The sequence below is a fragment of the Lolium perenne genome, chromosome 1, assembly GCF_019359855.2.
Source record: "Lolium perenne isolate Kyuss_39 chromosome 1, Kyuss_2.0, whole genome shotgun sequence".
NCBI lineage: Eukaryota > Viridiplantae > Streptophyta > Magnoliopsida > Poales > Poaceae > Lolium > Lolium perenne.
The window spans coordinates 250429635-250448787 of NC_067244.2; the positions used below are offsets into that span (position 1 = coordinate 250429635).

General features: G+C 46.2%; 1 long non-coding RNA gene across 1 annotated transcript; it reads left to right on the forward strand.

Moving 5' to 3' along the window:
- The first annotated feature begins 15708 nt into the window (after positions 1 to 15708).
- LOC127327365 (uncharacterized) lies at positions 15709 to 18720 on the forward strand. The gene is made up of 2 exons (XR_007868524.1): positions 15709 to 16000; positions 18101 to 18720. It is a non-coding gene; the product is annotated as an uncharacterized lncRNA (long non-coding RNA).
- The last annotated feature ends 433 nt before the right edge of the window (positions 18721 to 19153 follow it).

A 19153-nucleotide genomic window follows, 5' to 3' on the forward strand; every position in this document is an offset into this window, starting at 1 on the left:
ACTTCGGGTGCTGACCCGTTTGAAGAGTTGATTGAACTTTGACAACAACTTCAAGCAATGAAGAGGCAGGCTGTTGTTATTATGGACCAATCTCGAAAATCCTTGGAACATGAACGAGCTGTGCTTCAGTGGGCTAAAGAAGCTCTGAAGTTGGAAGAGACTGCTACTGCCGAAACTTTACGCGCCGCCAGCCGTGAAGAATATATGCTCGACCTTTTAACCGATGCGAGTTTGGATATGACGGGTAGGTGTCATCTCCTTGCTCTTCCTTGCACTATCCATGTTTCTTTTTCATGCTTCAGTGTCCCCTTTTACCATAATTAGGCTCCTTTGTGGACGCTGCTGCCGAGGATCAGCGTGTTGACGCGAGAGCGGAGGTTCTTCTTCGACTTGCTCGAGAACACGGTACTGACTTCTAGGCTGATACTGATCGCACTCGCTGAATTGTGCGATTCCAGGACCGCGCGGGCCAGGTTCAAGATTTCCTGGGTTTCTGCACCAAAACGCTGGCCATGGTGTACAATGCTATGTTCCCTCGTAATCCTCAGCCGGAGAGTCTTCCGGAGTTGATGAAGAAATTCAAGAGTGTGCATCAAATTCACGACTTCGTCAAGGTTCAGCTGATGGCCGGTGCCAGATTTTCTTTGATCATGTTGCAAATCTGCTACCCGAAGCTTGATCTGGCTAACCTTGTTGATAACTGCCACTCCAAGTTGAGGAAAACGAGGAGAAACGTCGACAAGATCAATGACGCGGTGACTCCCGTAGCTGAGGAAATGATTGCAGATCTTCTAAGGATGGATGCTACTTTCTTCACAGATCATCATTATGCTGACACAATGGGTACTGTTGCGGAAGGTGAAAAGGTGACCATAGATGACTTGATATAGGTCTTGGCGTCTTTTTCTGCTGTCGATTTTTAACTGAAACAAAGAAAACATCTTGTATATTGCGAGAACATGTATTGTATATGTTGCGAGTTTCTTGAGACGATATGTTTTTTCCTCGGGTTCTTGGATGACCCTCTGTTATGATTGTATTTTTTTCCCGAAGTTTGTGATAAAACCAAGGCTGTGTTTTGCCAGTGTCGAATATATTGATAATTTTGTCGGGTACAAGCCCCCGAGCTTTCTTGCGAGAGGATCATATGTAATCAATATTTTTATTTCAATCATATTATATTGCAGCTTCGCAAGCCCGCCTCATTAAAAACCTTTTAGCCCCACTCGGTGCCCTGAAAGGAAAAGAGTGCGTCTGAAAACTTACGAGCTATGTAGATACAATGTATGTTTCACAAAGATCTCTGTTTTCTATGCGTAGAATCGCCGTAGCTGCGCCACGTTCCATGGGTTCGCTTCTTCTTTGCCTGTTTTCTTGTCCTTCAATCTGTAAGCTCCGCCTGGGATAACTTCTGTGACAACGTATGGTCCTATCCACGGAGACTCGAATTTTTCATGACTTTCCTGGGTGAGCCGAAGAACTAGGTCGCCAACTTGAAAGGACCTTGGCCGCAAACGTCGACTGTGGTAATTCTTCAGGTTTTGTTGATACGTGGTGACCCTCGATAGCACCTCGTCCCTGGCTTCGTCGAGTGCATCCACATCATCTTCCAGTGCCTTCCTTGAAGTTTCTTCGTCATATTCTGCAACTCTCGATGAATTATGCTCTATTTCTATCGGTTGCACAGCCTCGGCTCCGTGAACCAAAAAGAACGGAGTCTCTTGTGTCGCTGTATTTGGTGTTGTTCGTATGCTCCATAGCACACTAGGCAACTCATCAGCCCAGGTATGTCGAGCTTTCTCCAATGGCGTCAGTAGGCGCTTTTTGATGCCGTTGCAGATGATACCGTTTGCTTTTTCGACTTGGCCGTTAGTTTGCGGGTGTGCCACCGACGCAAAGTGTAGTTTGATGCCTACCTCTTCGCAGTACTCTTTGAATTCTCGGGAGGTGAAATTGCTACCATTATCCGTGACTATGCTGTTTGGGACACCGAATCGAAAAACTATGCCCTTGATGAAGCTCACCACCGATGCCGCATCTGCCGAAGTTACTGGTACTGCTTCGATCCACTTGGTGAATTTATCGACAGCCACTAGCAAATATACGTATCCTCCTGGCCACGACTTGTGTAATTTTCCCACCATATCTAGTCCCCATTGTGCGAAGGGCCAAGCCAATGGTATTGGCATCAGTTCTGCTGCCGGAGAATGAGGCTTTGCCGCAAATCTTTGGCACGTGTTGCAGGTGCGTACTATATCTTTCGTGTCCTCTATGGCCGTTAGCCAGTAAAATCCTGCCCTGAAGACCTTGGCTGCTATTGCTCGGCTGCTTGCATGGTGGCCACATACTCCTTCATGCACATATTTTAGTATGACCCGTCCTTCCTCGGGTGTGACGCACCTTTGCAGTACCCCTGATATACTTCTTTTGTATAGTTCTCCCTTGATTACGGTGAAGGCTTTGGACCGTCGGAATACTCGCCTTGCTTCGACCGTATCTTCGGGTATCTCTTTCCTTGCGATGTATGCCACGTAAACCTGCATCCAAGGGATTTGTACCATCATGACTTCATGAGGTTCCTCCTCGTCTTCCGATATATTTGCCTCTGGCGAAGTTGGAGCCCCCGAGTCTTTCTTGGACGCTTCATTTTTCTTCGACTGCTTCGGGATTTTCTTCGCCTTTGTTGATCTCTCACTTATCTCTTCCCAGAATACGCCAGGTGGTATTGGTAAGCATTGCGACCCGATATTTGCCAAAACATCGGCTTCATCATTGCTGAGTCTACTAATGTAATTAACTTCGCAGCTGTCAAAGATTTTCTCGAGTTCATTGTATACCTCCTTATATGCCATCATGCTGTCATTGACTGCGTCCCACTTGTTCATCACCTGTTGAGCTACCAGCTGAGAGTCGCCAAAGATTTTTAGGCGAGTGGCTCCGCACGCCTTTGCCATCTTCATCCCATGTATAAGTGCTTCATATTCTGCCTCGTTATTGCACGCGTTGGGGAACGTCATCCGCAAGACGTACTTCATCTTGTCGCCTTGAGGTGACACAAGTATCACGCCTGCTCCAGCCCCTTCTAATCTTTTGGACCCGTCGAAATTCATATGCCATGTTCTCGATAAATCCGGAGGTCCCGTGTTTTGCAGCTCCATCCACTCTGCGATGAAGTCTGGCAGAATCTGCAACTTTATTGCTTTTCTTTTCTCATACGTGATGTCCCGAGGAGAAAGCTCTATTCGCCAAAGGGAGACATGTCCCGTAGCTTCCGGATTGTTCAATATGTTGGACAGAGGTGCTTCATTGACCACTATTATCGGATGTGCCGAAAAATAGTGTCGCAGTTTTCTTGCTGTTGTAAACACTCCATATGCTAGCTTCTGATATTGCGGGTAACGATGTTTTGATGGCGACAAAACTTCGCTGATGAAGTATACCGGCCGTTGAACTCCATGGATTTTTCCTTCTTCTTCCCTTTCCACGACAAGGACTGTGCTGACCACCTGAGGTGTGGCCGCGATATATAACAGGAGAGGTTCTTTTTCCCTTGGAGCCACCAGTATTGGGGGTGTCGAGATTGTGCGCTTGAGGTTTTCGAAAGCCCTATCTGCTTCTTCATTCCACTCGAACTTTTTCCCTTGTTTAATTAGCGCGTAAAACGGCAACGCCTTTTCTCCTAGCCTGGCGACGAATCTGCTCAGAGCGGCGACTCGCCCAGTTAGCTGATGTATTTCCTTAAGCTTGGTTTGCTTCCTCATCGTTACAATGGCTTGAATTTTCTCTGGGTTGGCCTCGATTCCTCTTGCTGATACCAAGTATCCGAGGAGTTCTCCCGCAGGAACACCAAAGGAACATTTCGTCGGGTTTAGCTTGAGGCAGAACTTGTCGAGGTTGTCGAAGGTTTCCTTGAGATCGTCGATCAGAGACGCACTATGTTTTGTTGTTATGACGACATCGTCAATGTATACTTGAACGTTTTTCCCAATTTGCGTGGCGAGACACTTCTGCATCATCCGCTGGTAAGTAGCTCCCGCGTTTTTCAACCTGAAGGGCATTGTCCTGTAACAAAACACGCCGTAAGGGGTTATGAAAGCTGTTTTGACTTCATCCTCTTTTTTTAAGCGGATCTGGTTATAACCAGAATACGCGTTCAGGAAGGAAAGACGTTCGCAGCCTGCCGTGGAGTCGATAATTTGATCGATCCTCGGGAGGGGAAAGTGATCCTTTGGACAATGTTTATTGAGACACGTGAAGTCGACGCACATGCGAACGACCTCCGTGTTTTTCTTCGGGACTAGCACTGGATTCGCGACCCATGTGGCCTCGATGTGTAGCTCCTTGATGAAGTTTGCCTCTCTGAGTCGATTAATCTCAGATAGCATTGCTTTGCGGTTTGGCTCGGAGAAACGCCGCAAAGGTTGTCGGATAGGTCTGGCTCATGGATCCAGATTAAGGGGGTGCTCGGCAAGTTCCCTGGGTACTCCTGGCATGTCAGCTGGACACCATGCAAATATTTCCCAGCGCTCACGGGGGAACTCGACGAGCGCGCTTTCCTATGCGCTATCCAAGTTTGTTGCGATAGCTGTCATCTTCTTGGGATCTGTCGGGTGGATCTGCACTTCCTTGGAGTTTTTGGCGCAGTCGAAAGTTTGCTCCTTAAGTGGCCTTCCTCCGTCGGGTAGCACATCATAATCTGTTGTTAACTGTGATGCTGCGTACTTAGCTTGCATCCTGAAAGTTTCAGACATCCTATGAAAATCCTTGTCGCACTTATCTGCCAGAGCAAAACTTCCCTTTACCGTGATTGGGCCCTTGGGTCCAAGAAGCCTCCATAGCAGATACGTGTAATGCGGTACTGCCATGAATCTAGCATAAGCGGGTCGTCCAACAAAGCATGATATTACGACGGGATGGCCACCACTTCAAACTCCAGCTTCTCTCTTCTGTAATTTTCTCGGGTTCCGAACTGAACATCGAGATCTATCTTTCCCAGTGGATAATTCGGCTTCTCTGGTGTTATCCCGTGAAAACGCGTGTCTGTTGGTTTTAAGTTTGACAGAGATATGTTCATCTTCCTCAATGTATCTGCAAACATGAGGTTTAGGCTGCTTCCACCATCTATGAACACTCGCGAAACGTCGAATCCTGCAATCACAGCTGGCAGAATCATGGCTGATTGACCTGGCCGCGGAACTTGGGGTGGATGATCTGCTTGAGTGAAATCAATGTCTTGTCCCGACCAATTTAAATACTCGATTGTTGGTGGAGGCATCTTCTCTGCCATGAACACTTGTCGCGAAATCACTTTTTGGGCCCTATTTGAAGGCCTGCCCTTCTGAATCATCGCTACTGATCAATTTGTGTCGATGTAGGGACCATTCTGCGGATTCGCTGCCAATTGCAGCTGATGTCTATTTTCATTGGTGATTGCGGGTGGAGGTGGGAGGTGAATCTCGCTCCTTGGCCCCTGCGGGTGCCCCCTGTTTGCTGCCTGTGCGTTGGCGTTCCCGGCATACCTGTGCAAAGCTTGGAAAGTTCGGCAGTCCTTCTGAAGATGACCCGACTGTCTTTTACCGTCGTTGTCGAGGTAAAAGTGCATCTGGCATGGTCCGTTCAGCATATCCTCGGGTGATATATTGTATGGCCGTTGGAACCTTGGCCTATTATTTTGTGTGATGGAGCTTGGCGCATCCCTGTGATCACTGCGCTGCTCGCCATCTCTTTGGTACTCCTCTCGATGATTTCCTCCACTACTTCCTCGGAAGCCAGCCGCCACTTGGCTGGGACCGTCGTAATCTGAGTATTGACGAGCATATCGTCGCCTATTTTGATTATTGTTCCTGTTACGATCTTCCTCGGGTGATCTGTGCCGTTTATTATAAACAGCATCTTCTCCGTCTGCCCAGCGATTTGCTATGTCCATAAGGTCGGCAATTGTTCTCGGGTTGGTTCGACCTAAATCTTCGATTAGGTCTTTTCTTTGGATCCCTCCGACAAATGCGTCGATCGCTCTTTCGTCGGATATATTCTCTGCGGAATTTTTGATGATATTCCACTGCTGGATGTATGCTCTCATTGATTCGCCATATTTCTGCTTGCACGCCCTTAGTTGTTCTATGGACGCTGGTTTCTTGCTCGTGGAACGGAAATTTTTCATGAACAAGTCCTCGAAGGTTTCCCAGCTGTCGATGGATCCCATTGGCAATTTCTTGATCCAAGATCTTGCGGCTCCACTAAGATGGACTTGGACGCTTTGCATGGCTGTTGCCCTGGTTCCACCCAGCAGTTTCACTATTTCCAGGTAATCAATTAACCAATCTTCGGGATCTTGCAAACCATCAAACTTTTTATAGTTGTCTGGCAACTTGAAACCGGACGGAACTTTCGTCCTGCGAACTCGTCGAGTAAAGCAGGGGAGTTCGCACATATCCTATTCCGCAACTTCCGGCGAGTGTTGCCTGGATCTATTTTCTCTTGCCCTGTCCACTCGATCTTGTGCTTCTGTATTTCTCGCCACGTCTGCTCGTGGAGGATCTCGCGCCACCGTGGTGGGTCGAGGGCTATTTCGCCTTGGAGCACCTTCAGGTTGTGGTGTGCTTGGACTTGCGAACGCCGCTCCCATGGCTCCAACTCCTGCCATGGCCATCTGGTATAATGGCTCTCTCGGGTCTCCTGCCGGCGGTCGTGATGCTAGTATGAAGGCCTGTGTCGCCATATATCCAGCTTCCGGTGTTTTGGGGAGTCCCTCTTGTATCAATTGACATAAATGACATGTCGAGATTCTGGATCAGCTGTTCTCGCTCGTGCTCAGGTACGTGTGCTAAACGAGACCTTCCCCTGTCGCGTGCTGCTCTGTGGTTGGATCCCGAATTTCCTGACTGTCGACTTAGCTCTGCCCTTCTTCGGCTTGACGCGGATGCTGCGGCCCTTCTCCTGTCAACTTCAGCTCTCTGCTTTTCGAGTTCTCGTCCAGCACGGGAGAGTTTATATTGGTACGCTTGCAGCTCTTCGGCCGTGGCTGTGGTAGTCATCGGCTCCGTGCCATCCATGGCCTTTGTTGCTCTGTCCCAAGCTGCTTGCGGAAGTTGCAGCCGTTGGCGAGGAGTAGTCCCAACATACTTGTTTCCTAAACCTCGCGTGAGATCAGCGGGATCGACGTATGGATTTTCCAAATCGTCGAAAGCCTCTGAAGTTTCATCTGCTTGGCGACTTGAATCTCCAATTGCGCAGATTTGATGATATGTTGGAATTTCATCTTCTTCCTCAGGGTCGGTGACACCATCGTATATATCGGCGAGTTTTTCGCTTGAAGTGGGCCTGGTGAAGCTTGACGGCGAAATCTCTTCTTCGCCTAACTCGAACGATGATGACGATCCCGAAAAATCGGAATCGACCGCGAACGATGCCGAAGAATTCGGTGTCGCGAGACGGTGTGATCCTTCTTTTCCGACGCGGAAGTGGAAGCTCCCGAACGTCATCTCCATGGGCTCCTCCAGATACACACATGCATCCACACGGGAGGGCGGGTGAGGAACAAAATCAACGAGACCAGTTTCGATCTGTTTACCTCCGTCCATCGCGTTGCTTGCCACCGAAGACGTTGACGATGTTGCCGAAGATCTTGACGATGCCATCGAGATCAGCTCCTTGTCTCCTCTAATTCCCACAGACGGCGCCAATTGACAAGGTATTAACTTATCAATACCTACAAGTTGTAGACTAGGGTTTCGTGTAAAGTAGAGGGCAAGTAGATCTCGAAGGTTTCAGCCGAAAAGGTGCTCGACCGCTAAAAACTAGGGTTGTGTTCAAAATAGAATCGATCCTTACTTTGTCCCTCGACTCCCCTTTATATAGGAAGCGGAGCCGAGGGTTTCGTATTACACAAGTTACAATTGCCGGGAGACTCTTTGAGTTCGACCCGTAGAAATACAAATCTCTTTATTCCTAATCTATCTCTGCTTGCCATAGCCGACTCTTTGCAGGGCTTCCGGGCTTTGCAATCTTCGGGTTATGGGTCTTCAATAAACCCCGGGTACTATCTTTGGCAGGCCCATCTGGAATGTCTATGTCACTAGCCGATAGACAAATGCCTCGCCTAGGGCATAAGCAGAAATCTAAGCAGAACAACCAGCAAATTGTTATCTCCAACGAGAAATCATATCCTATTTCATTGACGAGTGAGATAAGTCATATTACAATGGTAGTAGTTTTTGGTAGTTTAGTCATACATGTTCTAAATTATTTTGCTTTAACATATAGTAACCTATACACACACTTGATGGTAAAAAATGCCAGCGGCGCTGAAGAACTCCCTCGGCACTAGCCAAATGGGAACCACCTCATTTACGCCTAGCGTTTTTTTCAACCTTCGATTAACCCCCAAAGGCAACGCGCTGGTTTGGATGCACTTGTTTTCTTTCCTTAGGTAACGCGCTGCGCTGCTTTGGCTGCACTTGTTTTTTTTCCTTTCTACTACCTCGCTTTAATTTAGTGCGCATTGGTTTTCGTGAAATTCAAACTATACCACCTTTGATCAAATTTATTGAGAAAATTATCTATATCTACGGTGCTGAATGTACACCATATTAAAATATACTTTATGATGTTTCTCATGATACTGGTTTCATATTCTAGTTGTTGATATCTTTTTTTAATAAATTTAATCAAAGTTTACATGGTTTGACTTTAAAAAACCTAATACAGACTATTTCCTTTTTTTCACATCACTGCAGATTATATTTCACCATAGATGAAGTACAAACAAGAAGAAATGGTGTCTAGTCCAAAACAGAAGGAAGGAAAAGATTGCTCAAAAGGCGAGAGCGCCCCATCATGCTAGTCGCAAAGAGGAAGCAACATATATGCGCAAACACACGCTCGCACCTACCGGAAAGGAGAAGAAACTGCAGGGTAGACACTCACTGTAGAGAGGCACCAGAAAAGGCGAGGAGGCGTATTCGCCGTGCAGGGAGCGACATGTCGGGCCTCGCCGCGGCCAGCCTCGCGTGCCCACTTCTGCAGCGGCCGTCTCCATCCAACCGTCCGGCCCGCTTTCCCCATCCATCCATCCGTCCGTCCGTCTGGCGCCGGTCACCTCCACCTGTTGCTTTCTCTCCCATCCTCGCCGGTCAGTCGGCCAGAGCAACTGGAGCAGGTCGGCCTGGTTTTCGCCCGCCCGTATGTCCTTGCCGCGCTTTCCAATTTTTCCCCAATACGGTGGCTTCTGCCCGTACCGTGCTCGAAACGTGGCACTGTGGCAGGTCTCACTACCGTGCATCGGAACTGCCCTGTAGGTTCAGCGCTGGTGCAGATCAAAGCTCAGACCAAGCTTTGTGCCATGTTGCCCAAGTTTACCGTGTACTTAAGTGTACTGTGTACTTCAAATGTTAAAACGTATTACGTCAAAGTGCGTGTAGAAGCAACATCCGGCTGAGTCTAATTACAGAGATCAACATGACAAGTAATTACCGAGTGCATCTTCTGTTAGATCTGCAAAAAAAGTACGGTGGCAATCTTAATCACATGAACGAGACTAAGCACATCTAGCAGATCTACGTGTAGAAAAAGTACGTACAAGTGCAAGGCAAGAGATGAGAACCACATACATCCCGACTAGAAAGGTCGGCACCACAGCCTCTCTTTATCGCCGAATCCGTAGAGGTTGACAAAGAAGTAGTACACCGGCAATTAAAAACTCGAAAAATGGCGAGCAGCTACGCTGCGGCACTCTCCAAAAACATCATCGTATGTCTCTCTCAGTGCAGGATCTGAAGGGCCAGGGTTTTGGAGACTTGTCCTCACGGACGGCCGGGCAAACAGTCGCCGGAATGGGAAAGACTAGAGGGTGGCGCATCAAATGGAACTTGGCCACGAGATAATAAGACAGTGACACACATCACGCATACACACGCACGCCGATACATACGGGTTTCTAACTCGAACACGCGTGCGTGGCGAGGCGAGCAACAATGGAGGAGTAGCGCGGGAATTCCTTGTCTTCTCACTCACTTAGTGAGAGTGGAAATCTCACCTTGTAAACTACTAAGCTATCTTCTAACTAGCAATGTAAGACTAAATTTAGTCTCCAAAACTGTTTACAAGCTCTCATTTTGATGCGACTTGAGATCTCAGAATGTATAGCCTATCTGGGCTGCCTAGCCCATGTAGATCCAGTAGGATGCAAACGTTATAAAAGAAAATTCTTTATTGGCAATCGCATTGAGGATTCGAGGACTTGTTATGGCTAAAACTCAGAAATCATGCAAGCCAATCACGACCATGTGCTTTAGACAGTGGATCTGTAAGCTGCAACATGCGGCTCACCACAAGGGCGCCGACAAGGACTTGAACCGGGAACTCAACAATCACGACCATGTGCTTTGGAAAGTGGATCTGTAAGCTGCAACATGCGGCTCTGGTTGAAGCACACGCCCGAAAGCTTTCCCTTGGTGCATCGGCGATCTCCATATATAATTTGGTGACCCTCCTCCTTGTGAAATTTGCTTCATGGATAAAAAATATTTCAAAGTCAAGTGACTACTAGGACTCTAAAAGGTTTGGAAGTACGGTGCAAGCTTTGACTAGTGAAATAAACTCGTGGATATGACCATGGTTCATGATGTAAGAAAATAAGTTAAATACTTGTTTCTTAGGAATTAATTTGGTTAGCAAGATCAGTACCAATTATTTCAGGAGATATATGTGGAATAACAAAGCGTATATATATAGCGGCTTGTTTTTTCAAAGGAACATGCTTGTCGTAAAACCTTTTGTGCCGACAAGCGAGATGTTCATCCCATCCCGTTCTAGCCCATGGCCATAACCACCAAAAGCTAGGGATGCAACATTGAGAAAGGTAAAGGTGGTTTGCAGAGACGAAGACGTTAAACAACCTTATGAGATTCAACTGGTTGCAACGAGTACGTGTGAGAATTAGGACAAGGTTATAGATCTCTATACCATAGACTCATCCAACTTTAAGATTTTGTGATAAGAAGGGTGCCAAATTAATTGAAGGGCCTCTCGTTCTTCAAGGATGTCCATTGGTAGCAGAACTCACATGTGTCCCTACACTGCGTCATCAGCTCCCCCTCTCCTCGAGAGAGTATCCTGTACTCTCAAACAAAGTGTATTTCGGGTACCTTTGTGCGTTTCTTGTACTCTCAAACAAAGTGTATTTCGGGTACCTTTGTGCGTTTCAGCCTACCTAGAAGCGACTAAAAGACATGGAAAAATGACACATATAATACATGCATCTACAATGGTACAAAATTTAAATCCAAACTCAGTGTGTAGCTTAGAGAAACAACTACAAAGTTAATTGGCAATGAGACAAATTCAAGGCTCAAATTGGATTAGCCACTAGCTACTTTCCATAGTTAGATTTTTTTTTCTAAATGTGTGTTCCAAATCAAGATTTAAATCTATGTTTGATATGATTGATATACTCTTTATACCGATGATTTAGGATTTGGGAGCACTCCAGAGATGAGAAAGTACTATAGTATTTTAGGGTCTCTATCATGTTTTTATCTGTTTAGTAATGGGCATTTATAAGAGTTACTATATCCTGGTTTACCCTGTTCAATATGGTGTACGAACTGTAGGAACATCTTATGAATCGTGATGATGGTCAGTGGCGGAGCTTGCCAACAAAATATGGCGCAGGGGGGGGGGGGGTTCCAAACACGTCGTAAGCTAAACCCGTACTGACAAATTGTAGGGATTCCTAGCATAGAAAACAAAAAAATTCGTACCGCAAGAACGAATAACAAGCCAAGATCTAATCTAGTAGATGGTAGCAACGAGGTGAAGATCAACATACCCTCGAAGATCGCTAAGCGTTAACGAGATAAATCTCCTGGTGGATGTAGTTGATCACTTGCCGCTTTCAAAAGCGCGTAGAAGATCTTGACGGTGCCACAATCGGGCAGCACCTCCGCACTCGGTCACACGTACGGTGTTGATGACGACGTCCTTCTCCCTGTTCCAGCGGGCAGCGGATGTAGTAGATCCTCCTCGGAATCCCACCAGCACGACGGCGTGGTGACGGTGGTGGTGGAGATCTCCGGCAGGGCTTCGCCGTAAGCACTGTAGGAGAAATAGGAGGAGGGAGTAGCTAGGGTTTGGGAGAGAGTGGGGCTTGGGGCGCCGGCCTGGGAGCCCCTTGATGGTGCGGCCAACTTGTGTGTCCAGCCCCTCCCCTCTCCTCCCCTTTAAATAGGTGGAAACCCCCTAGGGTTTGCCCCAAAACCACTTTGAAGTCCAACTCCAAACTTACCAAATTGAGAAACCTAGAGGGAGAGGGATTTCTCCCTTTCCTTCTTTCTTGGCCGGCCAACTAGGTGGAGTACACCATGGACTCCACCTTCCCACTTGGTGGGTTGGCTAGGGTTGGTGGAGTCCCTCCGGGACTCCTCCTTCCATAGTGATTTATTCCGGATGATTCTAGAAACTTCTACAACCTTCCATAAATTCACCGGACCACTCCCAAACTTGGAATGTGACTTCCCATATATGAATCTTATTCTCCGGACCATTCCGGAACTCCTCGTGATGTCCTGGATCCCATCCGAGACTTCGAACAACATTCGAACTCCATTCCATATTCCATATCTACTTAAAACGACATCAAACCTTAAGTGGGTCACCCTACGGTTCGAGAACTATGTGGACATGATCGAGACTCTTCTCCGATCAATAACTAATAGCGGGATCTGGAGATCCATAATAGCTCCCACATATTCAACGATGACTTCGTGATCGAAAGAACCATTTACATAAAATAACAATTCCCTTTGTCTCGCGATATTTTACTTATCCGAAGTTTGATCATCGGTATCTCCATACCTAGTTCAACCTCGTTACCGATAAGTACTCTTTACTCGTACCGTGATATGATATCCCTTGTGAACCAGTCACATGCTTGCAAGCTAATTGGATGTCATTCCACCGAGAGGGCCCAGAGTATATCTATCCGTCATTTGGATGGAAAAATCCCACTCTTGATCCACGTGCCTCAACCCAATACTTTCCGAACACTTAATGCCACCTTTATAACAACCCATTTACGAAGTAGTGTTTGGTGTCATCAAAGCATCCATCCGGTGTAGGTGATTAACATGATCTCATGATCGAAGGATTAGGTTACTATGTATCTTAAAGCTTGAAGCACAACGAACTTAATGACTTGATCATATGCTACGGTTACTATGGGTGTATGTCCATCACATCATTCACCTAATGATATGATCTTGTTATTAATAACATTCAATGTTCATGATCAGGAAACCATGATCATCTATTAATCAACAAGCTAGTTTAAAAAGAGGCTTACTAGGGACTCCTTTATGTTTACAAAACACACAAGTATTAATGTTTCCGGTTAATACAATTATAGCATGGGATGTAAACATTTATCATGAACACTAAGATATAACAATAAACACTTTTATTATTGCCTCTTGGGCATATCTCCAACAGTCTTCCACTTGCACTAGAGTCAATAATCTAGTTTACATTTGTAAAGATATAACACCTTGGCCTTCTGTTGCTTATCATGTTTTCTTATGGGAGAGGTTTCAATCAACGAATCTGACATTCTCAGAAACGTATATATTTTGCAATTCATTTGCGTCTCTACGCATTACTCAGTTTTTCAAAATGAGTCAGCATCAATCGTATATGTTTGGTCTTCTGGTGGAACCTTAATTCCGCGGTCTGAAATATGTTACCAATATTGTCACATACAATATAGTTTCATAGTTCTGACACTACCGGAACTACACAAGTTCTCAAAGAACTCCTCGACTCAAACACCCTCAGTCATTGTCAAAACAATGAGATACTATGCCTTCGTTTGTAGAATCCGTCAGAATATTTAGAACTCATCTAAATCTAGCATAGACTATTTCTAGCCCATTGTGCTACCTTTAAATGAACACATTAGCTTAATTGAAATTGAAATTCATTTTTATATGTGACCAAACTAATATCGGTGTAACACCTTACAACGATTTGTTTGTTATTACCCCATATAAAACTATATATATATATATATATATATATATATATATATCCTCGGTTCTGACAAAGCACTCAGGGATATTCTTACTGTTGTCCAATGATTATCATATGAATCATTTTGATATATGCTCGTAACACCTTAGAGCATAGGACATCTGATTGTGTACATATTATTCGTGATCTAAAATCACTCATGTGTTTTTACTCATTGAATGTCAAATACACTCAAGTCTTGTTTAAACCTCCACATGGAAAATAACACCTTCTTAACGTTTTCATATTGAACTACTTCAATATTTATTCTATGTACTTTGACTTAAACTTATTATGCGTTTCAATCTATCTTCATAGATCTTGACGCTAAATATGTTTTTATTCCATATTCTTTCATTGAAGTTAATTTTCAATGAACCATTTTAATCATATCAAGTTCATAATTACATCATTTCTAATCAACGATATGTTATCTACATAAAGTATTAAAATATGTCTCAGCGCTCCCACTTAATTTCTTGCAAATGCAAGCATCTTCATCGTTTCTGATGAAATCAAAAATTCTTTGATTATTTCATCCGGTGAAGATTCCAACTCCGTGATACTCACTTCATCCAGTGAAGTTTGTATACCTTTCTAGTATTCTACGGACTAGCAAAACTCTCTGCTGTATCTTGTATACACCTTTAATAAACACTTCTATTAAGGAATGTATTTTGCCATCCTACTAACATATCTCATAAAAGAAATATGTAGCGATTACTAGAACAATCCGCATAGACTATAAGCATCGCTGCTGAAGATCTAATCTTATCGCAGTCAACTCTTTGAACTTTGTCGTAAACAATCTTTTGACAAGTCGAGCTTCTTTAAGGATATTATATCCAAGTCTATTAATTTTATAGATCCATTTACTTTCAAAAAGTATTTATTCCTTCAAAAGGTTTACCAAGCTCCAAGCTTGATTATAGATACTATCTTGGATTTCATGGCTCTTAGCCATTTTAACGGAGTCAGGGCCCATTATAGTTTCTTTGTATGTAGTTAGTTTATCATTGTTCAAAATCAATCCTTTGTCCACAAATCATTTATTTGATCACAAAGTAAACCATACCTACAAGGTTCAATAGGTATTTCGATCTCCATGACTATAACACTTTGTAGACATGGGATCCATGATCGTCGTGGCCGCTTCCGAAACCATTTCCGATGCCGCGCTACTCTGATCATCATGCTCAGGTTCATCAGCCTTATCAAGTTCCATTGTCCTCCCACTCAAATACTTCGCTAGAAACAATTTCTTGGAAATAAGCAAGTAACATCGACAAACATTTTTTGTCTTTGACTTTATAGTGGAAAGAATTCCCAATTTGTTCTCTGGGATAACCAACAAAGACATTCATCCGATTTTGGTTGTAAACTCATTTACTTATGCTATGCATACCAAAATTTAAGAAAGAACTATTAGGGTTTATTGGAAGAACCCTGGTGATCAGGTGTATACGTGAGCACCCCTTCTGTGTGCAACATGTGTCTAACATCGTTAAATAGCACGTTAGTCTCGAGACCAGTTGTCAGTCGCGTGATCCTAAATAAACGGCTAGCTTCTTATCCTCTTTCCTCATCCACCAGATGCAGTAGCAGTCAGAGCCCGGCCATGACCACCGCCCACGCAACCATTCACGCCCTCCTCTTCCCTCGCCCCTCTCTCTTGGAGAACCTGCTCGGAGTTCCTGATGACACGGTCGACAGCGGCAGCGCCGCCATCTCCACCTCGGGCATGCCCTGCTGAGATCCTCGACGGAGAAGTTCTTCCTCCACAGCCTGATGTTGCTCCGTCCCTTCCCTCGCCAACTGCAGCCAGCGTTTCGTCTCCGTCAACTTCGGGGAGGCCTGCATCTTCGCTGCGCCCTTTCCTCTCCCCCAAGAACAAAGTGCATCTCGAGGCTACAAGTGGAAGAACCAACATCTCTCCAAGGTACATGCTTGATTCTCCAGATTTTGTGCATGCGGCTCGATGATGCATTTGCATCACAACCAGAGTCCAGAGGACGCTGCTAGATCTAAAATTGCATTCCAGTAGTTGTTAGTAGGTGGTTGATTTAGCAGGATTCATTAGGACCGGTTCTTGATCAGAAAATTGCACTTGGAGTGATGGAATTGTGGAACCAATGGAAGATTGCTGACTGATGGCAGTATAACATGTATTGCTGTCCCTAAAGCGTTCATGTACCTGTGTTTTTTTCCTAGCTACACTGATGTGACCTTCAGAAGCATGGAGATATCAATCTTTCAGAAACTAAGATATGATTCTCTTGTTCTGAAATTGAATATCATATTAGAATCTAGCTTCATCTAGTGGACTAGATAGTTTATACATTATTGCTATTTGTTTATTGGAACCTGAATTTGATGTCTACACGCGAACAGGTTGACAATTTTTTTCCTTGGTTGCTAACATCACAAATTTGGTTTTGACGTTTCACATGATAATATGCACACACTAGCTGCAGCTCCGTGGGACTATACTCAACACGTGTGTGCTACTTATCAAACATTAGTAGTGGCTGTAAATGTGCCATGTCGTTGCTCTTTTCTCTGACATCATTGTTTCATTCTTTAAATATGGTTTGGTTTGGTAATGCCCAGCACTTTGGTGCTTGGTCTGCGTTCATGATTCAGATAACCCCTTGAAAGGCATTCATGAAAATATATGGGGATGCCTGCCATGCTCCTAGTAGAAAGTGGAAACCTGCAAGCTGTGTTACTTTTTTTTTAGATGAAAGGCCATGGCCTTGCTTGTTATCTTTCAGTCTGCTACAGTATGATGCAAGAAGGTTCCATGTTTAGTAACCAAGATCTCATTGTTATCTTTCAGTCTGTAGACCGCCTCACTGTTGCCGATGATTGCTCAGGAAATCAATGGAACATTTAGGGTGTGTTTGGTGGCCTGAGTCAACCCAGAAAATATCTCCTCATCTCAGTTTTACCAACTCAGATTGTGTTTGTTAGCTCGGGTCGGATGGGTAGAGCTTAGCCCACATCGTGCGAATAAGGGCTCTCAGCCTGGCCAGGTTGTGAAGCTCAAATCGAGCTTCACAACCCAGCTTGGCTGAGTCCATCCCGCAAACTGTCTTGAGAATCCCGCAACCTACCCCCAGACCCCAGCCCGTCTCTCGCACACGCTCCCGCATGCTCCATCGCAGCTCTCCGCCTCTCCCGCTCCCGCGCCCCTCCTCTGGTCGCCGGTCGCCGGCCGCCGTGGCCCCCGTGGCTGCCTGCCTCCGCCACTCCCCCCATGGCCGCCCCCCTCCACCACCTCTCCCCTAGCGCCCCTCCCCTCGCGCAGGACCGGCCGGCAGCCGACCTTCCCTGGATGCTCGCCGGTGACCAGACGGCCAGGAATCGGAGATCCTCGACCCGCCGACCGCCAACCGCCATGCAGAAGCCCCCATGGCCGCCGTTCTCCGTCCCCCGTCGGCACCCCTCCCTGCTCTGTTCGCCGCCCGTTGTTGCGCCTCCCCTGCCCTGTTCGCCGCCAGCTGGTGCCCCTCCCCTCCCCTGGCCGCCGCCCTCCGCCGCCCCTTCCTTGGCCGCCAACCATCGCCGCCTCTCCGCTGGCCGCCAACCATCGCCGCTTCTCCACTGGCCGCCGGCTGGCTCCCAGATGTACGCTGTAGACAAAAGGGACTCGATTGCTTTCCTTTTTATCTTCTCCAGGGTCTTTTTGCAAAATAGCTAGACCTCTTTATAAAACTGCCATGTAATACTCTCAGCTCAGCACAAATGCTACCAAACAACATCTCAGCCAAGCATATGTCAACGTATACGAGCTGCCAAACACATGATAAAATCTCACCTCAGCTTGGCTAGGATCAACATGTTGAGAGGAGATAGACAATCTGTGTTGCCCCGGGCTACCAAACACACCCTTAGTGATTAAGTAACAATTCTATGTTAAGTGACCATCACACAGAACTGATAATTCATGCTGCTTGCCAATTGTCATGTTTATCTTCACATTTTAAGTGTGGCACACCATGTAAGCTAATACAATTCATATCTCTTAATTTTACAGGAATGGATAACTTCCTAATGACCCTGAAGATCATGTTCCCAAGATGCTATCCAATGCTAGGGAGGGAGCTCCTCCCAGCATGCGAGGGCTCGGAAAGGGCACCTGGGGCGAACTTGCCGATTGGGTATCGGGCGGCATCGCTGGAACGGTGCCCTTGGAGTGCATCACCATGAGCCACTCATTAATGTCAAGTTCCGACCTGCGGGAGGCGAGAGCAGTTGCGGCTAGCGTGGAGGCGGACGGCGGCATGGCCACGGAGGCCACCAACACAGGCATGGGGAGGAGCGATGGAAGCATCGGGAACAGCGGCACCATGATGTCAGCAGGCCCAGCCCCTGTATGCGAACGGAGGGATGGGGAGAGGGCGACGAGGGCGACGAGGGGAGGCCCGACCTGGCTTCAGAGGTTCGAGAGGACGTCGGGGAAAGGAGATCATGCACCAACCATGGTGCTGTCATGTTGCAGCTACTGAACATACAACCTACCTATGTGTTTTTTTTTCCAAGGGAAGTTAGCTATATGGTGTTGGATCAGGTTCAGATCCCTCTGGTCTTAAAAGTTGCTCTGTTCCTAAATGTTGTGAATGTATGAACTACGAAGCAGCCATTTTCTTGTTCAAACTAATCACATGTAAGCTGCAGTCAGCACGACTCACTCCATTGCAGATCGATCAGCTAGATAGCTACCAGTATAATTGTACGTACGCGGGCTGTTGCGGGAGGATGAAGGCTGACGCAGTGTCCCGCACTGAGTTTAGCGCTCTGTGGCGTCCGCAAACATGGAGCGTCCCGCTTTGCTCTGGAGCGATCTGACCCAAGTCGATGCATGTTGACCCTACACACGCGCATGGTCTTGAATAAGCAGACAAGCTGTCAGAAGGCAGAGCCGAATTGAATAAGCAGATTTGACGCCGTTTCATTGCTGTTTATGAAGTCACAATCTTGGAACAAATCTAACGGTAGAGAGAGGGTGCACACGTATCCCCTTGATCACCAAATCCACTCTCTAGGGTTTATACCCATGCCATAACTCATATCGTATCATTTCAACGGA